The sequence below is a fragment of the Narcine bancroftii genome, unplaced genomic scaffold (genome assembly GCF_036971445.1).
Source record: "Narcine bancroftii isolate sNarBan1 unplaced genomic scaffold, sNarBan1.hap1 Scaffold_151, whole genome shotgun sequence".
In the NCBI taxonomy this organism is placed as follows: domain Eukaryota; kingdom Metazoa; phylum Chordata; class Chondrichthyes; order Torpediniformes; family Narcinidae; genus Narcine; species Narcine bancroftii.
Window position 1 is genome coordinate 3,555,734 of NW_027211886.1, and position 24,326 is coordinate 3,580,059.

The following is a 24,326-nucleotide window of genomic DNA, read 5'->3' on the forward strand; positions in this document are numbered from 1 at the left end:
CTGATTCCCCATCTCTGATTCACCACCTCTGATTCCCCGCCTCTGATTCCCCGCCTCTGATTCCCCAACTCTGATTCCCCGCCTCTGATTCCCCAGCTCTGATACCCGCCTCTGATTCCCCGCGTCTGTTTCCCCGCCTCTGATTCCCTGCCTCTGTTTCCCCATATCTAAGTCCCCGACTCTGATTCCCCAACTCTGATTCCGCACATCTGATTCCCCAGCTCTGATTCCCCGCCTCTGATTCCCCGCATCTGATTCCCTGCATCTGATTCCCAGCCTCTGATTCCCTGCCTCTGATTCCCAACCTCTGATTCCCCACCTCTGATTCCCCATATCTGATTCCCCGCCTCTGTTTCCCCGCCTCTGATTCCCCACCTCTGTTTCCCCATATCTGATTCCCGGCCTCTGATTCCCCGCCTCTGCTTCCCCGCCTCTGATTCCCTGCCTCTGATTCCCCATCTCCGATTCCGCACATCGGATTTCCTGCCTCTGATTCCCCGCCTCTGATTCCCCTGCCTCTGATTCCCTGCTTCTGATTCCCAACCTCTGATTCCCCACCTCTGATTCCCCATATCTGATTCCCCGCCTCTGTTTCCCCGCCTCTGATTCCCCGCCTCTGATTCCCCAACTCTGAATCCCCGCCTCTGATTCCCCAGCTCTGATTCCATGCCTCTGATTCCCCGTGTTTGATTCCCTGCCTCTGATTCCCTGCCATGATTCCCCATCTCTGATTCACCGCCTTGAATTCGCCACCTCTGATTCCCCATATCTGATTCCCCTCCTCTGTTTCCCCGCCTCTGATTCCCAACCTCTGATTCGACACCTCTGATTCCCCATATCTGATTCCCCGCCTCTGTTTCCCCGCCTCTGATTCCCCGCCCCTGTTTCCCCATATCTGATTCCCCACCTCTGATTCTCCTACTCTGCTTCCCCGCCTCTGATTCCCCAGCTCTGATTCCCCTCCTCTGATTCCCCGTTTTTGATTCCCTGCCTCTGATTCCCCGCCTCTGATTCCCCATCTCTGATTCACCGCCTTTGATTCGCCACCTCTGTTTCCCCATATCTGATTCCCCACCTCTGTTTCCCCGCCTCTGATTCCCCGCCTCTGATTCCCCATATCTGATTCCCCGGCTCTGATTGCCCACCTCTGTTTCCCCGCCTCTGATTCGCCAGCTCTGATTCCCCGCCTCTGATTCCCCGCATCTCATTCCCTGCCTCTGATTCCCCGCCTCTGATTCCCCATCTCTGATTCACCGCCTTTGATTCGCCACCTCTGATTCCCCATATCTGTTTCCCCACCTCTGTTTCCCGGCCTCTGATTCCCCGCCTCTGATTCTCCATATCTCATTCCCCGCTTCTGAATCCCCATCTCTGATTCCCGGACTCTGATTCCCCACCTCTGATTCCCGGCCTCTTATTCCCAGCATCTGATTCCCGGCCTCTGATTCCCGGCCTCTGATTCCCCGCTTCTGATTCTGATTCCCTGCCTCTGATTCCCCATCTCTGATTCCGCACATCTGATTCCCTGCCTCTGATTCCCCGCATCCGATTCCCCATATGTGATTCCCCGCCTCTGTTTCCCCGCCTCTGATTCCCCGCCTCTGTTTCCCCATATCTGATTCCCCGCCTCTGATTCCCAACTATGATTCCCCGCCTCTGATTCCCCAGCTCTGATTCCCTGCCTCTGATTCCCTGCGTTTTATTCCCTGCCTCTGATTCCCCGCCTGTGATTCCCCATCACTGATTCACCACCTCTGATTCCCCACATCTGATTCCCCATATCTAATTCCCCGCCTCTGTTTGCCCGCCTCTGATTCCCCGCCTCTGTTTCCCCATATCTGATTCCCCGTCTCTGAATCCCCAACTCTGATTCCCTGCCTCTGATTCCCCAGCTCTGATTCCCCGCCTTTGATTCCCCCCGTCTGATTCCCAGCCTCTGAATCCCCGTGTCTGATTTCCTGCCTCTGATTCCCCGCCTCTTATTCCCCATCTCTGATTCACCGCCTCTGATTCCCCACCTCTGATTCCCCATGTCTGATTCCGCACATCCGATTCCCTGCCTCTGATTCCCCAACTCTGATTCCCCGCCTCTGATTCCCCATCTCTGATTCCCCATCTCTGATTCCCCGTGTTTGATTCCCTGCCTCTGATTCCCCGCCTCTGAATACCAGCCTCTGATTCCCCATATCTGATTCCCCGCCTCTGATTCCCTGCCTCTGATTCCCCCCGTCTGATTCCCAGCCTCTGAATCCACATGTCTGATTTCCTGCCTCTGATTCCCCGCCTCTGATTCCCCATCTCTATACACCGCCTCTGAATCCCCATCTCTGATTCCCCACCTCTGATTCCCCGTGTCTGATTCCCCGTGTCTGATTCCCTGCCTCTGATTCCACGCCTCTGATTCCCCATATCTGATTCCCTGCCACTGATTCCCCGCCTCTGATTCCCCATCTCTGATTCACCACCTCTGATTCCCGGCCTCTGATTGCCCACCTCTGATTCCCCGCCTCTGATTCGCCAGCTATGAATCCCCCCATCTGATTCCCCGCGTCTGATTCCCCGCCTCTGATTCCCCAACTCTAATACCCCGCCTCTGATTCCCCAGCTCTGATTCCCCTCCTCTGATTCCCCGCATCTGATTCCCTGCCTCTGATTCCACGCCTCTGATTCCAGGCCTCTGATTCACAACCTCTGATTCCCCACCTCTGATTCCCAATATCTGATTCCCCGCCTCTGTTTCACTGCCTCTGATTCCCCGCCTCTGTTTCCCCGCCTGTGATTCCCCAGCTCTGATTCCCCGCCTCTGATTCCCCATATCTGATTCCCATCCTCTGATTGCCCACCTCTGATTCCCCGCCTCTGATTCTCCAGCTCTGATTCCCCGCCTCTGATTCCCCGCATCTGATTCCCTGCCTCTGATTCCCCGCCTCTGATTCCCCATCTCTGATTCCCCGCCTGTGATTCCCCAGCTCTGATTCCCCGCCTCTGATTCCCCAGCTCTGATTCCCAGCCTCTGATTCCCCGTGTTTGATCCCCTGCATCTGATTACCTTCCTCTGATTCCCGGCCACTGATATCCCGCTTCTGATTCTGATTCCCTGCCTCTGATTCCCCATCTCTGATTGACCACATCTGAATCCCCGCCTCTGTTTCCACGCCTCTGATTCCCTGCATCTGATTCCCAACCTCTGATTCCCCACCCCTGATTCCCCATATCTGATTCCCCGCCTCTGTTTCCCTGCCTCTGATTCCCCGCCCCTGTTTCCCCATATCTGATTCCCCGCCTCTGATTCCCCAACTCTGATTCCCCGCCTCTGATTCCCCAGCTTTGATTCCCCGCCTCTGATTCCCCGTGTTTGATTCCCTGCCTCTGATTCCCCGCCTCTGATTCCCCATCTCTGATTCACCGCCTTTGATTCGCCACCTCTGATTCCCCATATCTGATTCCCCACCTCTGATTCCCCGCCTCTGATTCCCCGTGTTTGATTCACTGCCTCTGATTCCCCGCCTCTGATTCCCCGCCTCTGATTCCCCATATATCATTCCCCGCCTCTGAATCCCCATCTCTGATTCCCGGACTCTGATTCCCCACCTCTGATTCCCGGCCTCTTATTCCCGGCATCTGAATCCCGGCCTCTGATTCCCGGCCTCTGATTCCCCGCTTTTGATTCTGTTTCCCCGCCTCTGATTCCCCGCCTCTGTTTCCCCATATCTAATTCCCCACCTCAGATGCCCCAACTCTGATACCCCGCCTCTGATTCCCCAGCTCTGATTCCCCGCCTCTGATTCCCCGCATCCGATTCCCATTATCTGATTCCCCGCCTCTGTTTCCCCGCCTTTGATTCCCCGCCTGTGATTCCCCATCTCTGATTCACCACCTCTGATTCCCCACCTCTGATTCCCCATATCTAATTCCCCGCCTTTGTTTGCCCGCCTCTGATTCCCCGCCTCTGTTTCCCCATATCTGATTCCCCGTGTCTGATTCCCTGCCTCTGATTCCCCGCCTCTGATTCCCCGACTCTGATTCCCTGCCACTGATTCCCTGCCCCTGATACCCCACCTCTGATTCCCCATATCTGATTCCCTGCCTCTGTTTCCCCGCCTCTGATTCCCCGCCTCTGATTCCCCATATCTGATTCCCCGCCTCTGATTCCCCATCTCTGATTCCCCGCCTCTGATTCCCCAGCTCTGAATCCCCGCCTCTGATTCCCCGCGTCTGTTTCCCCGCCTCTGATTCCCCGCCTCTGTTTCCCCATATCTAAGTCCCCGACTCTGATTCCCCAACTCTGATTCCCCACCTCTGATTCCCCAGCTCTGATTCCCCGCCTCTGATTCCCCGCATCTGATTCCCTGCATCTGATTCCCAGCCTCTGATTCCCTGCCTCTCATTCCCAACCTCTGATTCCCCACCTCTGATTCCCAATATCTGATTCCCCGCCTCTGTTTCCCCGCCTCTGATTCCCCGCCTCAGTTTCCCCATATCTGATTCCCGGCCTCTGATTCTCCGCCTCTGATTCCCCGACTCTGATTCCCTGCCTCTGATTCCCCATCTCCGATTCCGCACATCGGATTCCCTGCCTCTGATTCCCCGCCTCTGATTCCCCGCCTCGTATTCCCTGCTTCTGATTCCCAACCTCTGATTCCCCACCTCTGATTCCCCATATCTGATTCCCCGCCTCTGTTTCCCCGCCTCTGATTCCCCAACTCTGAATCCCCGCCTCTGATTCCCCAGCTCTGATTCCCCGCCTCTGATTCCCCGTGTTTGATTCCCTGCCTCTGATTCCCTGCCCTGATTCCCCATCTCTGATACACCGCCTTAAATTCGTCACCGCTGATTCCCCATATCTGATTCCCCGCCTCTGTTTCCCCGTCTCTGATTCCCCGCCTCTGTTTCGCCATATCTAATTCCACGCCTCTGATTCCCCAACTCTGATTCCCCGCCTCTGATTCCCCGCATCTGATTCCCTGCCTCTGATTCCCCGCCTCTGATTCCCTGCCTCTGATTCCCAACCTCTGATTCCCCACCTCTGAATCCCCATATCTGATTCCCCGCCTCTGTTTCCCCGCCTCTGATTCCCCACCTCTGTTTCCCCATATCTGATTCCCCGCCTCTGATTCCCCAACTCTGATTCCCCTCCTCTGATTCGCCAGCTATGATTCCCCGCCTCTGATTCCCTGCATCTGATTCCCTGCATCTGATTCCCCGCCTCTGATTCCCCTTCTCTGATTCTCCACCTCTGATTTCCCACCTCTGATTCCCCATCTCTGATTCCGCTCATCCGATTCCCTGCCTCTGATTCCCCGCCTCTGATTCCCCGCCTCTGATTCCCTGCCTCTGATTCGCAACCTCTAATTCCCCACCTCTGATTCCCCATATCTGATTCCCCGCCTCTGTTTCCCTGCCTCTGATTCCCGGCCTCTGTTTCCCCATATCTGATTCCCCTCCTCTGATTCCCCAACTCTGATTCCCCGCCTCTGATACCCCGCCTCTGATTCCCCATCTCTAATTCATCACATCTGATTCCCCACCTCTGCTTCCCCATCTCTGATTCTCTACCTCTGATTCGCCACCTCTGATTGCCCATATCTGATTCACCGCCTCTGTTTCCCCGCATCTGATTCCCCGCCTCTGATTCCCCATATTTGATTCCCCGCCTCTGATTCCCCATCTCTGATTCCCGGACTCATTCCCCAACTCTGATTCCCCGCCTCTGATTCCCCATATTTGATTCCCCTCCTCTGATTTCCCATCTCTGATTCCCGGACTCTGATTCCCCAACTCTGATTTCCCCGCCTCTGAATCCCCAGCTCTGATTTCCCGCCTCTGATTCCCCACCTGTGATACAACATATCTGATTCCCGGCCTCTGTTTCCCCGCATCTGATTCCCCACCTCTGATTCACCATATCTGATTCCCCGCCTCTGATTCCCCACCACTGATTCCCCTCCTCTGATTCGCCAGTTATGATTGCCCGCCTCTGATTCCCCGTTTCTGATTCCCTGCCTCTGATTCCCCGCCTCTGATTCCCCATGTCTGACTCACCACCTCTGATTCCCCACCTCTGATACCCCATCTCTGGTTCCGCACATCCGATTCCCTGCCTCTGATTCCCCGCCTCTGATTCCCCGCCTCTGATTCCCTGCCTCTGATTCGCAACCTCTTATTCCCAACCTCTGATTCCCCATATCTGATTCCCCGCCTCTGTTTCCCCGCCTCTGATTGGCACCTCTGATACCCCGCCTCTGATTCCCCATCTCTAATTCATCACATCTGATTCCCCACCTCTGCTTCCCCATCTCCGATTCTCTACCTCTGATTCGCCACCTCTGATTCCCAATATCTGATTCACCGCCTCTGTTTCCCTGCCTCTGATTCCCCGCCTCTGATTACCCATATCTGATTCCCCGCCTCAGATTCCCCATCTCTGATTCCCGGTCTCTGATTCCCCACCTCTGTTTCCCGGCCTCTGATTCCCAATCCCTGATTCACCGCCTCTGACTCCCAGTGTCTGATTCCCTGCCTCTGATTCCCCGCCTCTGAATCCCCTCCTCTGATTCCCTGCCACTGATTCCCCGCCCCTGATTCCCCACCTCTGATACCCCATATCTGATTCCCCGCCTCTGTTTCCCCGCCTCTGATTCCCTGCCTCTGATTCCCCAACTCTGATTCCCCGCCTCTGATTCCCCAGCTCTGATTCCCCGCCTCTGATTCTCCACCTCTGATCCAACATATCTGATTCCCCGCCTCTGTTTCCCCGCCTCTGATTCCCCCCCTCTGATTCCCCATATCTGATTCCCCGCCTATGATTCCCCACCTCTGATTCCCCGCCTCTGATTCGCCTGCTATGATTCCCCTCCTCTGGTTCCCCGCATCTGATTCCCCGCCTCTGATTCCCCGTGTCTGACCCTGCCTCTGATTCCACGCCTTTGATTCCCCATCTCTGATTCACCACCTCTGATTCCCCACCTCTGATTCCCCATCTCTGATTCTGCACATCCGATTCCCTGCCTCTGATTCCCCGCCTCTGATTCCCCGCCTCTGATTCCCTGCCTCTGATTCGCAACCTGTTATTCCCCACCTCTGAATCCCCATATCTGATTCCCCGCCTCTGTTTCCCTGCCTCTGATTCCCCGCCTCTGTTTCCCCATATCTGATTCCCCGCCTCTGTTTCACCGCCTCTGATTGGCACCTCTGATACCCCGCCTCTGATTCCCCATCTCTAATTCATCACATCTGATTCCCCACCTCTGCTTCCCCATCTCTGATTCTCTACCTCTGATTCGCAACCTCTGATTCCGAATATCTGATTCACCGCCTCTGTTTCCCCGCTTCTGATTCCCCGCCTCTGATTCCGCATATCTGATTCCCCGCCTCTGATTCCCCATCTCTGATTCCCGGTCTCTGATTCCCCACCTCTGTTTCCCGGCCTCTCATTCCCCATCCCTGATTCACCGCCTCTGATTCCCAGTGTCTGATTCCCTGCCTCTGATTCCCCGCCTCTGAATCCCCTCCTCTGATTCCCTGCCACTGATTCCCCGCCCCTGATTCCCCACCTCTGATACCCCATATCTGATTCCCCGCCTCTGTTTCCCCGCCTCTGATTCCCCACCTCTGATTTCCCATATCTGATTCTACGCCTCTGATTCCCCGCCTCTGATTGGCCGCCTCTGATACCCCGCCTCTGATTCCCCATCTCTAATTCATCACATCTGATTCCCCACCTCTGCATCCCCATCTCTGATTCTCAACCTCTGATTCGCCACCTCTGATTCCCCATATCTGATTCACCGCCTCTGTTTCCCCGCCTCTGATTCCCCGCCTCTGATTCCCCATATTTGATTCCCCGCCTCTGATTCCCCATCTCTGATTCCCGGACTCTGATTCCCCAACTCTGATTCCCCGCCTCTGATTCCCCAGCTCTGATTTCCCGCCTCTGATTCCCCACCTCTGCTTCCCCATCTCTGATTCTCTACCTCTGATTCGCCACCTCTGATTGCCCATATCTGATTCACCGCCTCTGTTTCCCCGCCTCTGATTCCCCGCCTCTTATTCCCCATATTTGATTCCCCGCCTCTGATTCCCCATCTCTGATTCCCGGACTCTGATTCCCCAACTCTGATTCCCCGCCTCTGATTCCCCATATTTGATTCCCCTCCTCTGATTTCCCATCTCTGATTCCCGGACTCTGATTCCCCAACTCAGATTTCCCCGCCTCTGATTCCCCAGCTCTGATTTCCCGCCTCTGATTCCCCACCTCTGATACAACATATCTGATTCCCGGCCTCTGTTTCCCCGCCTCTGATTCCCCACCTCTGATTCACCATATCTGATTCCCCGCCTCTGATTCCCCACCACTGATTCCCCTCCTCTGATTCGCCAGTTATGATTGCCCGCCTCTGATTCCCCGTTTCTGATTCCCTGCCTCTGATTCCCCGCCTCTGATTCCCCATCTCTGACTCACCACCTCTGATTCCCCACCTCTGACACCCCATCTCTGATTCCGCACATCCGATTCCCTGCCTATGATTCCCCACCTCTGATTCCCCGCCTCTGATTCCCCATATCTGATTCCCTGCCTCTGTTTCCCCCCTCTGATTCCCCACCTCTGTTTCCCCATATCTGATTCCCCGCCTCTGATTCCCCAACTCTAATACCCTGCCTCTGATTCCCCAGCTCTGATTCCCCGCCTCTGATTCCCCGCATCTGATTCCCTGCCTCTGATTCCCCGCCTCTGATTCCAGGCCTCTGATTCCCAGCATCTGATTCCGGCCTCTGATTCCCGGCCTCTGATTCCCTGCTTCTGATTCTGATTCCCTGCCTCTGATTCCCCATCTCTGATTCCGCACATCTGATTCCCTGCCTCTGATTCCCCACCTCTGATTCCCCATATCTGATTCCCCGCCTCTGTTTCCCCGCCTCTGATTTCCCGCCTCTGTTTCCCCATATCTGATTCCCCGCCTCTGATTCCCCAACTCTGATTCCCCTCCTCAAATTCGCCAGCTATGATTCCCCGCCTCTGATTCCCTGTGTCTGATTCCATGCCTCTGATTCCCAGCCTCTGATTCCCCTTCTCTGATTCACCACCTCTGAACCCCCACCTCTGATTCCCCATCTCTGATTCCGCACATCCGATTCCCTGCCTCTGATTCCCCGCCTCTGATTCCCCGCCTCTGATTCGCAACCTCTAATTCCCCACCTCTGATTCCCCATATCTGATTCCCCGCCTCTGTTTCGCTGCCTCTGATTCCCGGCCTCTTGTTTCCCCATATCTGATTCCCCTCCTCTGATTCCCCAACTCTGATTCCCCGCCTCTGATTCCCCAGCTTTGATTCTCCGTCTTTTATTCCCGGCCTCTGATTCCCTGCCACTGATTACCCGCCCCTGATTCCCCACCTCTGATTCCCCATATCTGATTCCCCGCCTCTGTTTCCCCACCTCTGATTCCCGGCCTCTTATTCCCAGCATCTGATTCCCGGCCACTGATTCCCTGCCTCTGATTCCCCATATCTGATTCCCCGCCTCTGTTTCCCCACCTCTGATTCCCGGCCTCTTATTCCCAGCATCTGATTCCCGGCCACTGATTCCCGGCCTCTTATTCCCGGCATCTGAATCCCGGCCTCTGATTCCCGGCCTCTGATTCCCCGCTTTTGATTCTGTTTCCCCGCCTCTGATTCCCCGCCTCTGTTTCCCCATATCTAATTCCCCACCTCAGATGCCCCAACTCTGATACCCCGCCTCTGATTCCCCAGCTCTGATTCCCCGCCTCTGATTCCCCGCATCCGATTCCCATTATCTGATTCCCCGCCTCTGTTTCCCCGCCTTTGATTCCCCGCCTGTGATTCCCCATCTCTGATTCACCACCTCTGATTCCCCACCTCTGATTCCCCATATCTAATTCCCCGCCTCTGTTTGCCCGCCTCTGATTCCCCGCCTCTGTTTCCCCATATCTGATTCCCCGTGTCTGATTCCCTGCCTCTGATTCCCCGCCTCTGATTCCCCGCCTCTGATTCCCTGCCACTGATTCCCTGCCCCTGATACCCCACCTCTGATTCCCCATATCTGATTCCCTGCCTCTGTTTCCCCGCCTCTGATTCCCCGCCTCTGATTCCCCATATCTGATTCCCCGCCTCTGATTCCCCAACTCTGATTCCCCGCCTCTGATTCCCCAGCTCTGAATCCCCGCCTCTGATTCCCCGCGTCTGTTTCCCCGCCTCTGATTCCCCGCCTCTGTTTCCCCATATCTAAGTCCCCGACTCTGATTCCCCAACTCTGATTCCCCACCTCTGATTCCCCAGCTCTGATTCCCCGCCTCTGATTCCCCGCATCTGATTCCCTGCATCTGATTCCCAGCCTCTGATTCCCTGCCTCTGATTCCCAACCTCTGATTCCCCACCTCTGATTCCCCATATCTGATTCCCCGCCTCTGTTTCCCCGCCTCTGATTCCCCGCCTCAGTTTCCCCATATCTGATTCCCGGCCTCTGATTCTCCGCCTCTGATTCCCCGACTCTGATTCCCTGCCTCTGATTCCCCATCTCCGATTCCGCACATCGGATTCCCTGCCTCTGATTCCCCGCCTCTGATTCCCCGCCTCGTATTCCCTGCTTCTGATTCCCAACCTCTGATTCCTCACCTCTGATTCCCCATATCTGATTCCCCGCCTCTGTTTCCCCGCCTCTGATTCCCCAACTCTGAATCCCCGCCTCTGATTCCCCAGCTCTGATTCCCCGCCTCTGATTCCCCGTGTTTGATTCCCTGCCTCTGATTCCCTGCCCTGATTCCCCATCTCTGATACACCGCCTTAAATTCGCCACCGCTGATTCCCCATATCTGATTCCCCGCCTCTGTTTCCCCGTCTCTGATTCCCCGCCTCTGTTTCGCCATATCTAATTCCACGCCTCTGATTCCCCAACTCTGATTCCCCGCCTCTGATTCCCCGCATCTGATTCCCTGCCTCTGATTCCCCGCCTCTGATTCCCTGCCTCTGATTCCCAACCTCTGATTCCCCACCTCTGAATCCCCATATCTGATTCCTCGCCTCTGTTTCCCCGCCTCTGATTCCCCACCTCTGTTTCCCCATATCTGATTCCCCGCCTCTGATTCCCCAACTCTGATTCCCCTCCTCTGATTCGCCAGCTATGATTCCCCGCCTCTGATTCCCTGCATCTGATTCCCTGCATCTGATTCCCCGCCTCTGATTCCCCTTCTCTGATTCTCCACCTCTGATTTCCCACCTCTGATTCCCCATCTCTGATTCCGCTCATCCGATTCCCTGACTCTGATTCCCCGCCTCTGATTCCCCGCCTCTGATTCCCTGCCTCTGATTCGCAACCTCTAATTCCCCACCTCTGATTCCCCATATCTGATTCCCCGCCTCTGTTTCCCTGCCTCTGATTCCCGGCCTCTGTTTCCCCATATCTGATTCCCCTCCTCTGATTCCCCAACTCTGATTCCCCGCCTCTGATACCCCGCCTCTGATTCCCCATCTCTAATTCATCACATCTGATTCCCCACCTCTGCTTCCCCATCTCTGATTCTCTACCTCTGATTCGCCACCTCTGATTGCCCATATCTGATTCACCGCCTCTGTTTCCCCGCATCTGATTCCCCGCCTCTGATTCCCCATATTTGATTCCCCGCCTCTGATTCCCCATCTCTGATTCCCGGACTCATTCCCCAACTCTGATTCCCCGCCTCTGATTCCCCATATTTGATTCCCCTCCTCTGATTTCCCATCTCTGATTCCCGGACTCTGATTCCCCAACTCTGATTTCCCCGCCTCTGAATCCCCAGCTCTGATTTCCCGCCTCTGATTCCCCACCTGTGATACAACATATCTGATTCCCGGCCTCTGTTTCCCCGCATCTGATTCCCCACCTCTGATTCACCATATCTGATTCCCCGCCTCTGATTCCCCACCACTGATTCCCCTCCTCTGATTCGCCAGTTATGATTGCCCGCCTCTGATTCCCCGTTTCTGATTCCCTGCCTCTGATTCCCCGCCTCTGATTCCCCATGTCTGACTCACCACCTCTGATTCCCCACCTCTGATACCCCATTTCTGGTTCCGCACATCCGATTCCCTGCCTCTGATTCCCCGCCTCTGATTCCCCGCCTCTGATTCCCTGCCTCTGATTCGCAACCTCTTATACCCCACCTCTGATTCCCCATATCTGATTCCCCGCCTCTGTTTCCCCGCCTCTGATTGGCACCTCTGATACCCCGCCTCTGATTCCCCATCTCTAATTCATCACATCTGATTCCCCACCTCTGCTTCCCCATCTCCGATTCTCTACCTCTGATTCGCCACCTCTGATTCCCAATATCTGATTCACCGCCTCTGTTTCCCTGCCTCTGATTCCCCGCCTCTGATTACCCATATCTGATTCCCCGCCTCAGATTCCCCATCTCTGATTCCCGGTCTCTGATTCCCCACCTCTGTTTCCCGGCCTCTGATTCCCAATCCCTGATTCACCGCCTCTGACTCCCAGTGTCTGATTCCCTGCCTCTGATTCCCCGCCTCTGAATCCCCTCCTCTGATTCCCTGCCACTGATTCCCCGCCCCTGATTCCCCACCTCTGATACCCCATATCTGATTCCCCGCCTCTGTTTCCCCGCCTCTGATTCCCTGCCTCTGATTCCCCAACTCTGATTCCCCGCCTCTGATTCCCCAGCTCTGATTCCCCGCCTCTGATTCCCCACCTCTGATCCAACATATCTGATTCCCCGCCTCTGTTTCCCCGCCTCTGATTCCCCCCCTCTGATTCCCCATATCTGATTCCCCGCCTATGATTCCCCACCTCTGATTCCCCGCCTCTGATTCGCCTGCTATGATTCCCCTCCTCTGGTTCCCCGCATCTGATTCCCCGCCTCTGATTCCCCGTGTCTGACCCTGCCTCTGATTCCACGCCTTTGATTCCCCATCTCTGATTCACCACCTCTGATTCCCCACCTCTGATTCCCCATCTCTGATTCTGCACATCCGATTCCCTGCCTCTGATTCCCCGCCTCTGATTCCCCGCCTCTGATTCCCTGCCTCTGATTCGCAACCTGTTATTCCCCACCTCTGAATCCCCATATCTGATTCCCCGCCTCTGTTTCCCTGCCTCTGATTCCCCGCCTCTGTTTCCCCATATCTGATTCCCCGCCTCTGTTTCACCGCCTCTGATTGGCACCTCTGATACCCCGCCTCTGATTCCCCATCTCTAATTCATCACATCTGATTCCCCACCTCTGCTTCCCCATCTCTGATTCTCTACCTCTGATTCGCAACCTCTGATTCCGAATATCTGATTCACCGCCTCTGTTTCCCCGCTTCTGATTCCCCGCCTCTGATTCCCCATATCTGATTCCCCGCCTCTGATTCCCCATCTCTGATTCCCGGTCTCTGATTCCCCACCTCTGTTTCCCGGCCTCTCATTCCCCATCCCTGATTCACCGCCTCTGATTCCCAGTGTCTGATTCCCTGCCTCTGATTCCCTGCCTCTGAATCCCCTCCTCTGATTCCCTGCCACTGATTCCCCGCCCCTGTTTCCCCACCTCTGATACCCCATATCTGATTCCCCGCCTCTGTTTCCCCGCCTCTGATTCCCCACCTCTGATTTCCCATATCTGATTCTACGCCTCTGATTACCCGCCTCTGATTGGCCGCCTCTGATACCCCGCCTCTGATTCCCCATCTCTAATTCATCACATCTGATTCCCCACCTCTGCATCCCCATCTCTGATTCTCAACCTCTGATTCGCCACCTCTGATTCCCCATATCTGATTCACCGCCTCTGTTTCCCCGCCTCTGATTCCCCGCCTCTGATTCCCCATATTTGATTCCCCGCCTCTGATTCCCCATCTCTGATTCCCGGACTCTGATTCCCCAACTCTGATTCCCCGCCTCTGATTCCCCAGCTCTGATTTCCCGCCTCTGATTCCCCACCTCTGCTTCCCCATCTCTGATTCTCTACCTCTGATTCGCCACCTCTGATTGCCCATATCTGATTCACCGCCTCTGTTTCCCCGCCTCTGATTCCCCGCCTCTTATTCCCCATATTTGATTCCCCGCCTCTGATTCCCCATCTCTGATTCCCGGACTCTGATTCCCCAACTCTGATTCCCCGCCTCTGATTCCCCATATTTGATTCCCCTCCTCTGATTTCCCATCTCTGATTCCCGGACTCTGATTCCCCAACTCAGATTTCACCGCCTCTGATTCCCCAGCTCTGATTTCCCGCCTCTGATTCCCCACCTCTGATACAACATATCTGATTCCCGGCCTCTGTTTCCCCGCCTCTGATTCCCCACCTCTGATTCACCATATCTGATTCCCCGCCTCTGATTCCCCACCACTGATTCCCCTCCTCTGATTCGCCAGTTATGATTGCCCGCCTCTGATTCCCCGTTTCTGATTCCCTGCCTCTGATTCCACGCCTCTGATTCCCCATCTCTGACTCACCACCTCTGATTCCCCACCTCTGACACCCCATCTCTGATTCCGCACATCCGATTCCCTGCCTATGATTCCCCACCTCTGATTCCCCGCCTCTGATTCCACATATCTGATTCCCTGCCTCTGTTTCCCCGCCTCTGATTCCCCACCTCTGTTTCCCCATATCTGATTCCCCGCCTCTGATTCCCCAACTCTAATACCCTGCCTCTGATTCCCCAGCTCTGATTCCCCGCCTCTGATTCCCCGCATCTGATTCCCTGCCTCTGATTCCCCGCCTCTGATTCCAGGCCTCTGATTCCCAGCATCTGATTCCGGCCTCTGATTCCCGGCCTCTGATTCCCTGCTTCTGATTCTGATTCCCTGCCTCTGATTCCCCATCTCTGATTCCGCACATCTGATTCCCTGCCTCTGATTCCCCACCTCTGATTCCCCATATCTGATTCCCCGCCTCTGTTTCCCCGCCTCTGATTTCCCGCCTCTGTTTCCCCATATCTGATTCCCCGCCTCTGATTCCCCAACTCTGATTCCCCTCCTCTAATTCGCCAGCTATGATTCCCCGCCTCTGATTCCCTGCGTCTGATTCCATGCCTCTGATTCCCAGCCTCTGATTCCCCTTCTCTGATTCACCACCTCTGAACCCCCACCTCTGATTCCCCATCTCTGATTCCGCACATCCGATTCCCTGCCTCTGATTCCCTGCCTCTGATTCCCCGCCTCTGATTCGCAACCTCTAATTCCCCACCTCTGATTCCCCATATCTGATTCCCCGCCTCTGTTTCCCTGCCTCTGATTCCCGGCCTCTGTTTCCCCATATCTGATTCCCCTCCTCTGATTCCCCAACTCTGATTCCCCGCCTCTGATTCCCCAGCTTTGATTCCCCGTCTTTTATTCCCGGCCTCTGATTCCCTGCCACTGATTACCCGCCCCTGATTCCCCACCTCTGATTCCCCATATCTGATTCCCCGCCTCTGTTTCCCCACCTCTCATTCCCGGCCTCTTATTCCCAGCATCTGATTCCCGGCCACTGATTCCCTGCCTCTGATTCCCCGCCTCTGATTCCCCATCTCTGATTCCCCGCCTCTGATTCCCCGTGTCTGATTCCCTGCCTCTGATTCCCCGCCTCTGATTCCCCGCGTCTGATTCCCTGCCACTGATTCCCTGCCCCTGATTCCCCACCTCTGATTCCCCATATCTGATTCCCCGCCTCTGTTTCCCCAACTCTGATTCCCTTCCTCTAATTCGCCAGCTATGATTCCCCGCCTCTGATTCCCTGCCACTGATTCCCTGCCCCTGATTCCCCACCTCTGATTCCCCATATATGATTCCCCGCCTCTGATTCCCCAACTCTGATTCCCCTCCTCTAATTCGCCAGCTATGATTCCCCGCCTCTTATTCCCTGCGTCTGATTCCCTGCCTCTGATTCCCAGCCTCTGATTCCCCTTCTCTGATTCACCACCTCTGAATCCCCACCTCTGATTCCCCATCTCTGATTCCGCACATCCGATTCCCTGCCTCTGATTCCCCGCCTCTGATTCCCCGCCTCTGATTCCCCGCCTCTGATTCCCCGCGTCTGATTCCCTGCCACTGATTCCCTGCCCCTGATTCCCCAACTCTGATTCCCCATCTCTGATTCCCCGCCTCTGTTTCCCCACCTCTGATTCCCCGCCTCTGTTTCCCCATATCTGATTCCCCGCCTCTGATTCCCCAACTCTGATTCCCCTCCTCTAATTCGCCAGCTATGATTCCCCGCCTCTGATTCCCTGCATCTGATTCTCTGCCTCTGATTCCCAGCCTCTGATTCCCCTTCTCTGATTCACCACCTCTGAATCCCCACCTCTGATTCCCCATCTCTGATTCCGCACATCCGATTCCCTGCCTCTGATTCCCCGCCTTTTATTCCCGGCCTCTGATTCCCTGCCACTGATTCCCTGCTTCTGATTCTGATTCCCTGCCTCTGATTCCCCATCTCTGATTCCGCACATCTGATTCCCTGCCTCTGATTCCCCACCTCTGATTCCCCATATCTGATTCCCCGCCTCTGTTTCCCCGCCTCTGATTCCCCGCCTCTCTTTCCCCATATCTGATTCCCCGCCTCTGATTCCCCAACTCTGATTCCCCTCCTCTAATTCGCAAGCTATGATTCCCCGCCTCTGATTCCCTGCGTCTGATTCCCTGCCTCTGATTCCCAGCCTCTGATTCCCCTTCTCTGATTCACCACCTCTGAATCCCCACCTCTAATTCCCCACCTCTGATTCCCCATATCTGATTCCCCGCCTCTGTTTCCCTGCCTCTGATTCCCGGCCTCTGTTTCCCCATATCTGATTCCCCTCCTCTGATTCCCCAACTCTGATTCCCCGCCTCTGATTCCCCAGCTCTGATTCCCCGCCTTTTATTCCCGGCCTCTGATTCCCTGCCACTGATTCCCCGCCCCTGATTCCCCACCTCTGATTCCCCATATCTGATTCCCCGCCTCTGTTTCCCCATCTCTGATTCCCCAGCTCTGATTCCCCAGCTCTGATTCCCTGCCACTGATTCCCCGCCCCTGATTCCCCACCTCTGATTCCCCATGTCTGATTCCCCGCCTCTGTTTCCCCAGCTCTGATTCCCTGCCTCTGATTCCCTGCCCTGATTCCCCATCTCTGTTTCACCGCCTTTGATTCGCCACCTCTGATTCCCCATATCTGATTCCCCGCCTCTGTTTCCCCGCCTCCGATTCCCTGCCTCTGATTCCCAACCTCTGATTCCACACCTCTGATTCCCCATATCTGATTCCCCGCCTCTATTTCCCCATATCTGATTCCCCGCCTCTGATTCCCCAACTCTGATTCCCCGCCTCTGATTCCCCAGCTCTGATTCCCCGCCTCTGATTCCCGGCGTCCGATTCCCTGCCTCTGATTCCCCGCCTCTGATTCGCCATCTCTGATTCCCCGCCTCTGATTCCCCGTGTCTGATTCCCTGCCTCTGATTCCCCGCCTCAGATTCCCCGCCTCTGATTCCCTGCCACTGATTCCCTGCCCCGGATTCCCCACCTCTGATTCCCCATATCTGATTCCCCGCCTCTGTTTCTCCGCATCTGATTCCCCGCCTCTGATTCCCCATATCTGATTCCCTGCCTCTGATTCCACAACTCTGATTCCCCGCCTCTGATTCCCCAGCTCTCAATCCCCACCTCTGATTCCCCGCTTCTGATTCCCTCCCTCTGATTCACAGCCTCTGATTCCCCACCTCTTATTCCCCATATCTGATTCCCCACCTCTGTTTCCCCGCCTCTGATTCCCCGCCTCTGATTCCCCATATCTGATTCCCCGGCTCTGATTGCCCACCTCTGATTCCCCGCCTCTGATTCGCCAGCTCTGATTCCCCGCCTCTGAATCCCCGCATCTGATTCCCTGCCTCTGATTCCCCGCCTCTGATTCCCCATCTCTGATTCACCGCCTTTGATTCGCCACCTCTGATTCCCCATATCTGATTCCCCACCTCTGTTTCCCCGCCTCTGATTCCCCGCCTCTGATTCTCAATATCTCATTCCCCGCCTCTGAATCCCCATCTCTGATTCCCGGACTCTGATTCCCCACCTCTGATTCCCGGCCTCTTATTCCCAGCATCTGATTCCCGGCCTCTGATTCCCGGCCTCTGATTCCCCGCTTCTGATTCTGATTCCCTGCCTCTGATTCCCCATATCTGATTCCCCACCTCTGTTTCCCCGCCTCTGATTCCCCGCCTCTGATTCTCAATATCTCATTCCCCGCCTCTGAATCCCCATCTCTGATTCCCGGACTCTGATTCCCCACCTCTGATTCCCGGCCTCTTATTCCCAGCATCTGATTCCCGGCCTCTGATTCCCGGCCTCTGATTCCCCGCTTCTGATTCTGATTCCCTGCCTCTGATTCCCCACCTCTGATTCCCCATATCTGATTCCCCGCCTCTGTTTCCCCGCCTCTGATTCCCCGCCTCTGTTTCCCCATATCTAATTCCCCACCTCTGATGCCCCAACTCTGATTCACCGCCTCTGATTCCCCAGCTCTGATTCCCCGCCTCTGATTCCCCGCATCCGATTCCCCATGTCTGATTCCCCACCTCTGTTTCCCCGCCTCTGATTCCCCGCCTCTGTTTCCCCATATCTGATTCCCCGCCTCTGATTCCCCAGCTCTGATTCCCTGCATCTGATTCCCCGCGTTCTATTCCCTGCCTCTGATTCCCCGCCTGTGATTCCCCATCTCTGATTCACCACCTCTGATTCCCCACCTCTGATTCCCCATATCTAATTCCCCGCCTCTGCTTGCCCGCCTCTCATTCCCCGCCTCTGTTTCCCCATATCTGATTCCCCGCCTCTGAATCCCCAACTCTGATTCCCTGCCTCTGATTCACCAGCTCTGATTCCCCGCCTTTGATTCCCCCCGTCTGATTCCCAGCCTCTGAATCCCCGTCTGATTTCTTGCCTCTGATTCCCCGCCTCTGATTCCCCATCTCTGATTCACTGCCTCTGATTCCCCACATCTGATTCCCCATCTCTGATTCCGCACAACCGATTCCCTGCCTCTGATTCCCCGACTCTGATTCCCCACCTCTGATTCCCCAGCTCTGATTCCCCGCCTCTGATTCCCCGCGTCTGATTCCCTGCCTGTGATTCCCCGCCTCTGATTCCCCATCTCTGATTCCCCACCTCTGATTCCCCGTGTCTGATTCCCTTCCTTTGATTCCCCGCCTCTGATTCCCCGCCTCTGATTCCCTGCCACTGATTCCCCGCCCCTGATTCCCCACATCTGATTCCCCATATCTTATTCCCCGCCTCTGTTTCCCCCCCTCTGATTCCCAGCCTCTGATTCCCCATATCTGATTCCCCGCCTCTGATTCCCCATATCTGATTCCCCGCCTCTATTTCCCCATATCTGCTTCTCCGCCTCTGATTCCCCAACTCTGATTCCCCTCCTCTGATTCCCCAGCTCTGATTTCCCGCCTCTGATTCCCGGCATCCGATTCCCTGCCTCTGATTCCCCGCCTCTGATTCCCCGCCTCTGATTCCCCGCCTCCGATTCCCCGTGTCTGATTCCCTGCCTCTGATTCCCCAGCTCTGAATCCCCGCCTCTGATTCCCCGCGTCTGATTCCCTGCCTCTGATTCCCCGCCTCTGATTCCCCATCTGTGATTCACAACCTCTGATGCCCCACCTCTGATTCCCCATATCTGATTCCCCGCCTCTGTTTCCCCGCCTCTGATTCCCCGCCTCTGATTCCCCATATCTGATTCCCCGCCTCTGATTGCCCATCTCTGATTCCCCACCTCTGATTCCCCATATCTGATTCCCTGCCTCTGTTTCCCCGCCTCTGATTCCCCACCTCTGTTTCCCCATATCTGATTCACCGCCTCTGATTCCCCAACTCTAATACCCCACCTCTGATTCCCCAGCTCTGATTCCCCGCCTCTGATTCCCCACATCTGTTTCCCTGCCTCTGATTCCCCGCCTCTGATTCCAGGCCTCTGATTCCCAGCATCTGATTCCGGCCTCTGATTCCCGGCCTCTGATTCCCTGCTTCTGATTCTGATTCCCTGCCTCTGATTCCCCATCTCTGATTCCGCACATCTGATTCCTTGCCTCTGATTCCCCACCTCTGATTCCCCATATCTGATTCCCCGCCTGGGTTTCCCCGCCTCTGATTCCCCGCCTCTGTTTCCCAATATCTAAGTCCCCGCCTCTGATTCCCCAAATCTGATTCCCCACCTCTGATTCCCCAGCTCTGATTCCCCGCCTCTGATTCCCCGCATCTGATTCCCTGCATCTGATTCCCAACCTCTGATTCCCCACCTCTGATTCCCCATATCTGATTCCCCGCCTCTGTTTCCCCGCCTCGGATTCCCCGCCTCTGTTTCCCCATATCTGATTCCCGGCCTCTGATTCCCCGCCTCTGATTCCCCGCGTCTGATTCCCTGCCTCTGATTACCCGCCTCTGATTCCCCATCTCTGTTTCCCCATATCTGATTCACCGCCTCTGATTCCCCAACTCTAATACCCCACCTCTGATTCCCCAGCTCTGATTCCCCGCCTCTGATTCCCCACATCTGATTCCCTGCCTCTGATTCCCCGCCTCTGATTCCAGGCCTCTGATTCCCAGCATCTGATTCCGGCCTCTGATTCCCGGCCTCTGATTCCCTGCTTCTGATTCTGATTCCCTACCTCTGATTCCCCATCTCTGATTCCGCACATCTGATTCCTTGCCTCTGATTCCCCACCTCTGATTCCCCATATCTGATTCCCCGCCTGGGTTTCCCCGCCTCTGATTCCCCGCCTCTGTTTCCCAATATCTAAGTCCCCGCCTCTGATTCCCCAAATCTGATTCCCCACCTCTGATTCCCCAGCTCTGATTCCCCGCCTCTGATTCCCCGCATCTGATTCCCTGCATCTGATTCCAAGCCTCTGATTCCCTGCCTCTGATTCCCAACCTCTGATTCCCCACCTCTGATTCCCCATATCTGATTCCCCGCCTCTGTTTCCCCGCCTCGGATTCCCCGCCTCTGTTTCCCCATATCTGATTCCCGGCATCTGATTCCCCGCCTCTGATTCCCCGCGTCTGATTCCCTGCCTCTGATTACCCGCCTCTGATTCCCCATCTCTGATTCACCACCTCTGATTCCCGGCCTCTGATTCCCCATCTCTGATTCCGCACATCCGATTCCCTGCCTATGATTCCCCACCTCTGATTCCCCGCCTCTGATTCCCCATATCTGATTCCCTGCCTCTGTTTCCCCGCCTCTGATTCCCCACCTCTGTTTCCCCATATCTGATTCCCCGCCTCTGATTCCCCAACTCTAATACCCCGCCTCTGATTCCCCAGCTCTGATTCCCCGCCTCTGATTCCCCGCATCTGATTCCCTGCCTCTGATTCCCCACCTCTGATTCCAGGCCTCTGATTCCCAGCATCTGATTCCGGCCTCTGATTCCCGGCCTCTGATTCCCTGCTTCTGATTCTGATTCCCTGCCTCTGATTCCCCATCTCTGATTCCGCACATCTGATTCCTTGCCTCTGATTCCCCACCTCTGATTCCCCATATCTGATTCCCCGCCTGGGTTTCCCCGCCTCTGATTCCCCGCCTCTGTTTCCCAATATCTAAGTCCCCGCCTCTGATTCCCCAAATCTGATTCCCCACCTCTGATTCCCCAGCTCTGATTCCCCGCCTCTGATTCCCCGCATCTGATTCCCTGCATCTGATTCCAAGCCTCTGATTCCCTGCCTCTGATTCCCAACCTCTGATTCCCCACCTCTGATTCCTCATATCTGATTCCCCGCCTCTGTTTCCCCGCCTCGGATTCCCCGCCTCTGTTTCCCCATATCTGATTCCCGGCCTCTGATTCCCCGCCTCTGTTTCCCCATATCTGATTCCCCGCCTCTGATTCCCCAACTCTGATGCTCCTCCTATGCTCCTCTGATGCTCCTGCTCCTGCTCCTGCTCCTGCTCCTGCTCCTGCTCCTGCTCCTGCTCCTGCTCCTGCTCCTGCTCCTGCTCCTGCTCCTGCTCCTGCTCCTGCTCCTGTTCCTGCTCCTGCTCCTGCTCCTGCACCTCTGATGCTCCTCTGATGCACCTCTGATACTCCTTTGATGCTCCTCTGATGCTCCTCTGATGCTCCTCCTATGCTCCTCTGATGCTCCTGCTCCTGCTCCTGCTCCTGCTCCTGCTCCTGCTCCTGCTCCTGCTCCTGCTCCTGCTCCTGCTCCTGCTCCTGCTTCTGCTCCTGCTCCTGCTCCTGCTCCTGCTCCTGCTCCTGTTCCTGCTCCTGCTCCTGCTCCTGCACCTCTGATGCTCCTCTGATGCACCTCTGATACTCCTCTGATGCTCCTCAGATGCTCCTCTGATGCTCCTCTGATGCTCCTCTGATGCACCTCTGATGCTCCTCTGATGCTCCTCTGATACTCCTCTGATGCTCCTCAGATGCTCCTCTGATGCTCCTCTGATGCTCCTCTGATGCTCCTCTGATGCACCTCTGATGCTCCTCTGATGCTCCTCTGATACTCCTCTGATGCTCCTCAGATGCTCCTCTGATGCTCCTCTGATGCTCCTCTGATGCTCCTCTGATGCTCCTCTGATGCTCCTCTGATGCTCATGCTCCTACTCCTGCTCCTCTGATGCTCCTCTGATGCTCCTCTGATCCTCCTCTGATGCTCCTCTGATGCTCCTCTGATGCTCCTCTGATGCTCCTCTGATGCTCCTCTGATGCTCCTCTGATGCTCCTCTGAGGCTCCTCTGAGGCTCCTCTGATGCTCCTCTGATGCTCCTCTGATGCTCCTCTGATGCTCCTCTGATGCTCCTCTGATGCTCCTCTGATGCTCCTCTGATGCTCCTCTGATGCTCCTCTGATCCTCCTCTGATGCTCCACTGATGCTCTTCTGATGCTCCACTGATGCTCCTCTGATGCTCCTCTGATGCTCCTCTGATGCTCCTCTGATGCTCCTCTGATGCTCCTCTGACGCTCCACTGATGCTCCTCTGATGCTCCTCTGATGCTCCTGCTCCTGCTCCTGCTCCTCTGATGCTCCTCTGATGCTCCTGCTCCTGCTCCTGCTCCTGCTCCTGCTCCTGCTCCTGCTCCTGCTCCTCTGATGCTCCTCTGATGCTCCTCTGATGCTCCTCTGATGCTCCTCTGATGGTCCTCTGATGCTCCTCTGATGCTCCTCTGATGCTCCTCTGATCCTCCTCTGATCCTCCTCTGATGCTCCTCTGATGCTCCTCTGATGCTCCTCTGATGCTCCTCTGATCCTCCTCTGATGCTCCTCTGATGCTCCTCTGATGCTCCTCTGAGGCTCCTCTGAGGCTCCTCTGATGCTCCTCTGATGCTCCTCTGATCCTCCTCTGATGCTCCTGTGATGCTCCTCTGATGCTCCTCTGATGCTCCTCCGATGCTCCTGTGATGCTCCTCTGATGCTCCTCTGCTGCTCCTCTGATGCTGATCTGATTCTCCTCTGATGCTCCTCTGATGCTCCTCTGATGCTCCTCTGATGCTCCTCTGATGCTCCTCTGATGCTCCTCTGATGCTCCTCTGATGCTCCTCTGATGCTCCTCTGATGCTCCTCTGATGCTCCTCTGATACTCCTCTGATGCTCCTCTGATGCTCCTGTGATGCTCCTCTGATGCTCCTCTGCTGCTCCTCTGATGCTCCTCTGATGCTCCTCTGATCCACCTCTGATGCTCATCTGATGCTCCTCTGATGCTCCTCTGATGCTCCTCTGATGCTCCAGTGATGCTCCTCTGCTGCTCCTCTGATGCTCATCTGATGCTCCTCTGATCCTCCTCTGATGCTCCTCTGATGCTCCTCTGATGGCCCTCTTATGCTCCTCTGATCCTCCTCTGATGCTCATCTGATGCTCCTCTGATGCTCCTCTGATGCTCCTCTGATGCTCCTCTGATGCTACTCTGAAGCTACTCTGATGCTCCTCTGATGCTCCTCTGATGCTCCTCTGATGCTCCTCTGATGCTCCTCTGATGCTCCTCTGATGCTCCTCTGATGCTCCTCTGATCCTCCTCTGATGCTCCTCTGATGCTCCTCTGATGCTCCTCTGATGCTCCTCTGATGCTCCTCTGAGGCTCCTCTGATGCTCCTCTGATGCTCCTCTGATGCTCCTCTGATGCTCCTCTGATGCTACTCTGATGCTCCTCTGATGCTCCTCTGATCCTCCTCTGATGCTCCTCTGATGCTCCTCTGATGCTCCTCTGATCCTCCTCTGATGCTCCTCTGATGCTCCTCTGATGCTCCTCTGATGCTCCTCTGATGCTCCTCTGATGCTCCTCTGAGGCTCCTCTGAGGCTCCTCTGATTCTCTTCTGATGCTCCTCTGATGCTCCTCTGATGCTCCTCTGATGCTCCTGTGATGCTCCTGTGATGCTCCTCTGATGCTCCTGTG